Here is a 6222-nt window from a genome sequence, read left to right on the forward strand (position 1 = left end):
GAATATTGTGACAAGGTACAATATTGAAGACACCTGGTGCCACACTCTAATCAGCTAATTAACTTAGAACACCTGCAAAGGCCTTGCAATGGTTTCTCAGTCTAGTTCTGTAGGCTACACAATCATGGGGAAGACTGCTGACTTGACAGTTGTCCAAAAGACGACCATTGCTAAAGAGGCTGGCTGTTCACAGAGCTCTGTGTCCAAGCACATTAATAGAGAGGCAAAGGGAAGGAAAAGATGTGGTAGAAAAAAGTGTACAAGCAATAAGGATAACCGCACCCTGGAGAGGATTGTGAAACAAAACCCATTCAAAAATGTGGGGGAGATTCACAAAGAGTGGACTGCAGCTGGAGTCAGTGCTTCAATAACCACCACGCACAGACGTATGCAAGACATGGGTTTCAGCTTCCGCATTCCTTGTGTTAAGTCACTCTTGAACAAGAGACAGCGTCAGAACCGTCTCGCCTGGGCTAAAGACAAAAAGGACTGCTGAGTGGTCCAAAGTTATGTTCTCTGATGAAAGTAAATGTTGCATTACCTTTGGAAATCAAGGTCCCAGAGTCTGGAGGAAGAGAGGAGAGGCACAGAATCCACGTTGCTTGAGGTCCAGTGTAAAGTTTCATGGAGTGCCATGATGGTTTGGTCCACTGTGTTTTCTGAGGTCCAAGGTCAACACAGCCGTCTACCAGGAAGTTTTAGAGCACTTCATGCTTCCTGCTGCTGACCAACTTTATGGAAATGCAGATTTCATTTTCCAACAGGACTTGGCACCTGCACACAGTGCCAAAGCTACCAGTACCTGGTTTAAGGACCATGGTATCCCTGTTCTTAATTGGCCAGCAAACTCGCCTGACCTTAACCCCATAGAAAATCTATGGGGTATTGTGAAGAGGAAGATGCGATACGCCATACCCAACAATTCAGAAGAGCTGAAGGCCACTGTCAGAGCAACCTGGGCTCTCATAACACCTGAGCAGTGCCACAGACTGATGGACTCCATGCCACGCCGCATTGCTGCAGTAATCCAGGCAAAAGGAGCCCCAACTAAGTATTGAGTGCTGTACATGCTCATACTTTTCATGTTCATACTTTTCAGTTGGCCAACATTTCTAAAAATCCTTTTTTTGTATTGGTCTTAAGTAATATTCTAATTTTCTGAGATACTGAATTTGGGGTTTTCATTAGTTGTCAGTTATAATCATCAACATTAAAAGAAATAAACATTTGATATATATGAGTCTGTGTGTAATGAATGAATATAATATACAAGTTTCACTTTTTGAATGGAATTACTGAAATAAATCAACTTTTTCATGATATTCTAATTTTATGACCATCACCTGTATATAGTCAAAGGTTTGGACACGCTTTCTCATTCCTGTGGTTTTTCTTTTAATTATTTTTTTTTCTACATTGTAGAATAATAATGAAGACATTCAAACTATGAAGGAACACATATGGAATTATGTAGTGAACAAAAAAGTGTTAAACAAACCAGAATATGTTTTATATTTTAGATTCTTCAAAGTAGCCATCTTTTGCTTTGATGACAGCTTTGCACACTTTTGGCATTTTCTCAATCAGCTTCATGATGTAGCCACCTGGAATGGTTTTCAATTAACGTTTGTGCCTTGTCAAGAGTTAATTTCTGGAATTTTTTTTAATGTGTTTGAGACCATCAGTTGTGCTGTGCAGAGGTAGAGCTGGTAAAATATAAAACATATTCTGGTTTGTTTAACATTTTTTTGTTCACTACATAATTCCATATGTGTTCCTTCATAGTTTGAATGTCTTCAGTATTAATCTACAATGTAGAAAATAAAAATAATCAAGAAAAACCACTGAAGAGAAGGTGTGTCCAAACGTTTGACTAGTACTGTATATATATCACATTGTCAAGAACTCTTGAATAAATTGACTGCTAATATACTATATTTAAAAAAGAAGCCTTTGTGAAAGTTATGGTGCATAAAATGATCTATTCTTTCCCATTTTAATTTGTATTTACAGAAATGAGCCAAGCTTTGATGCCAGCTACATGATTTTCCGTGAGAAAGTTTGTCAGATGGCACTGGCAGAATTAATGAGACACTGTCTGAAAAGTAAAATGTGTGCCCCTTTGCCCGTCGGCAATGGATGGCACCTTGAGGATGGAGAGCTAACAGTGACCTGGATGACTAAAAGTCCTGCCCCTGAAAGTGTGTTGCAGGTAGTCCACTGCAGTTGTTAGCAAGGCAAATGTGAGACAGGAAGATGTTCCTGTATGTCTGCAAGACTATGTTGTACCGATTTATGTCGATGCCAAAACTGTGCAAATGTTTCAATGGAATCGGAAGAAAGAGCTACGTGGGATAATGACTCTGATGATAGTGACATGGAGGAATTATAGTGATGAGTAAGAGATGCACTGTGTTACCCAGGAGATGGACTGCACCATGACGATCTATGTGGTCAGGCACAGGGTGGCTAAGAGGGTGACTTACAAGGAGACAGGATTGGAGAGTTGGAACACCTGGTAGCTCTAGCTACATTCCAGTAATAAATGCTAGAATGAGTCATGGTGTGATATTACCACATGTTTGAATGTTATGTATGGACTGATTTTAAGTTGTATTGCAGATATTGCAGAATTCTCCATTTTTGCCATTATTCAAAACTAAAGGGGTTGAGTAACGAATTGACTAATTTCCACCATCTTGAACAAAAGTGTATTTTTTTGTATTTCCTTCCTCTGAATACCCAGTCATTACTGACAATTTTGATGTGTAAAACATTAGTGGTTTGGAAAATTTGGCATGTGTACGTATGTTTTTATTTAGTGCCAGTTTCTGAAGATCAACCATATTTTATGGTCTGATTCCACACTTGAGCATACTAATACATAAATACTTGTCTTTGATGTTTAGGTACATGTATGAATGTCAGTTTGGGATATTTTGTGTTATTAAACTAAATATAAATAAAGTTAGAAGCAAAACCAGCAGCATATAATTTTCGTTTTTTCAATTTTACATTTATATACATTTATGGGCTGTGAAAAAAAACTGCAGGATATTTTGTGGAGAACTTTTAACACAAAGTCTGTAACAGCATTGTCTATGCAAAAATGCATTTAAAAAGTAGTGCCCAGACGTGGGAATGAAAATCACTTTCTAGGCACTTTTTCCTAGTTCACCTTATGGCCTATACTGCGAGAAGTCCGAACCCCGCCCCGGGCTGCACACGTCTTTCTGACACAATATAAAGCAGCCCCGGTACATGTGCTGCTCAGTGCTCAGCTTATAGGGGATTTTTTTGTCTGAAACGGAACAAGCTCGGTCACGCTATCTACACCAAAAGGTTTAGTGCGCGACTAAACCGTGTTTACGGTACCTGGTTGCAACGCACATAAGGGGAAAAGCTGTCGCGCTTCTAGTACAGAGATTTAATACTGGAAGGAAATATCTTTTACATCTTAATAAACATAACCTACCGAACTTCAACGCACGAAATTGTACCAGAAAGAAAGTGCTACAATAATGGAAACTCAGACCTTCTCCGTTATTAAAAAGATGGTCTATGATGCAACTTTTTGGCTTTAGCGTATAGATCATGTTTGCTACAGCAATCATAGAATAATGCACTATATTGCCAAAAGTATTCACTCACCTGCCCTCACACACATATGAACTTGAGTTTATCCTGAAAAACGGACCATATAGAACAGGGGCGTCAAACTCATTTTCACCGAGGGCCACATCAGCATTATTGTGGCCCTCAAAGGGCCGATTGTAACGTTTCCTACTGTGATTGCAGTCTGTTGTTTTTCTTGGAGGCCGAATTCTGCATTTATATTGTCCTACTTTACCACAGACACAGCCTCATAACACAAGAGACGCACCGGTTTTTCTTCCTGAAGTACAAACTTGTTTTCACTTTCATTAAATTTCCTCCTTCTGCTTAATTTGCTTACTTATCTTCTTGTACATTTTGGGATTATGTGTAAATATTTCTTAACATCATCTACTGGTGGGATGCGGTCACTTTGCAGGTCACAAAAATCTGCATTTATGTAGGATTTTACAGTGTACAGTATTTTAAGACAATCATTCTGCCCTCACTAATAGTTTATCCCCCTTTCTCAGCTAGCTAGACTGACAGACAGACAGACAGACAGACAGCTCTCTTCAGAATACAGTCGGTTTTATTTGCTCGCCAGCTCTGTGATACACTGTGTGCACCAGAATGAAGTAAAAATACAAACAATAAAAACAATAAAGAACTTAATACAGTACAAGCACACAGCTGTAGTCAAGTGTTACATCTGGTACAATATCAGATTTAACCAAACGTAAAATAACGCTAACGAGTTAGCATTTTGTGTAAAGATACTAATTGCTATAGTAACGGTAACAATTGTATTTAATTAGGGTAAATTTGTAACTAAAACGCTGTGATATACTCACTAAACATTTACAAACAACTGAGATTATAAACGCCACTACTTACAGACGATGCTTTGGTAATATATTACAATTCCTGTAGCTGCACGCATTCAGTTTAAAACACTGACGCTCGCCTACAAAGCCAAAAAAGGACCAGCCCCAAGCTACCTTCGGGGTCTAATCAAACCCTGCTCTGTACCACGCAACCTCCGAGCCTCTAGTCTCGCTCGACTTGAGCCTCCATCCAGGACTAAAGGAAGACAAGCATCAAGGCTCTTCTCTGTTCTAGCGCCCAAATGGTGGAACGAACTTCCTCTGTCTGTCCGAACATCTGAGTCTCTTGCTGTCTTTAAAAAATGATTAAAAACCCACCTTTTTACTAAACACTTAGGCTGACTTGTACTTATTTACTAACACTTTATTCCAATCTTTTCCACTAAAAAAAAATAAAAAAAATAAATAAATAAAAACACTTTGGTTCTAACAGGTTTTAGCAGATTTGTGTTCTTTGACTGTTGTTTACCTAAACTTGAGAAATGAAATGTTTACTATAGAAGCACTTCTGTAAGTCGCTCTGGATAAGAGCGTCTGCTAAATGCTGAAAATGTAAATGTAAATGTAAGATAATTATTTATATTTATTATTATTGTTTACATTACTGACTACGCTACCCCACGTTCTCTTTGCCGTAAAAGTCACATGGCTTCTCAGCGAAGGTCAAAGTTAGTTGCCATGACTACGATGTCTACAGTTGCACTTAAAGGCGCAGGTGTCCCATTAAATTATAAGCGCGTCTCTGTAACTACTCGAACCATCACAACAATCGTACAGTCGTTTAAGCTCTCGCTGGATCTGGCCCGCGGGCCGGTAATTTGACACCACTGATATAGACCTTCAGTGGTCACAGGACACTGCCCATGTGGCTGGATGTTTTTGGTTGGTGGACGATTCTTAGTCCAGCAGTAACAGTGAGGTGTTTAAAAACTCCAGCAGCGCTGCTGTGTCTGTGCCACCATGTAGGTGTCACTGCAGTGCAGAGAATGATCCACCACCCAAATTAATACCTACTCTGTAGTGGTCCTGTGGGATTCCTGACCATTGAAGAACAGGGTGAAAGCAGGTTAAAAGAGAAACAGATGGACTACAGTCAGTAATTGTAGAACTACGAAGTGCTTCTATATGGTAAGTTTTTCAGGGTGAACTCAAGTTCATATGCGTTTTGAAGGCAGGCGAGCGAATACTTTTGGCAATATAGTGTATACTAGCTATTTAGCAAAGGGGTCTGTCATCTAAATTTATGACATGCTCGTATTGTAAATTGTTGTTAATTAAATAAAAGCCTGAACTGTAATAGTTCTTAATGTTTACAGTAAATGCATTACTATTTTATTACATATAACACATATAAATACAGTGTTACAGCAGATTAAACTAACGATAATTTATTATTCTAGTACTAAAGGTCATTAAAGATAGTTTTACTGTTTATCCAAAGTTCATATGAACCACTAAAGTTTTTGCAGAAATGTGAAACAATATACTTACATGTTTTAAGTTCCAAATAATCTCTTGTATCCAAATAAGATGGTGTAATTTTTTTGCCGATCTTGAGAAATGCACTACAAAGTAGCAAGATGCCGGACTTCCTAACTCCAACTGAGGTAGTAATGGGTCGTTCACGGACGATCCGGTTCTATTGAACGGCTCTTTAAAATGAACGAAAGGAACCGAGTTGCGCCTCAGGGAGCCGTTATAATATATACAGGTCCTTCTCAAAAAATTAGCATATTATGAT

This window comes from Trichomycterus rosablanca, chromosome 2, assembly GCF_030014385.1.
Source record: "Trichomycterus rosablanca isolate fTriRos1 chromosome 2, fTriRos1.hap1, whole genome shotgun sequence".
NCBI lineage: Eukaryota > Metazoa > Chordata > Actinopteri > Siluriformes > Trichomycteridae > Trichomycterus > Trichomycterus rosablanca.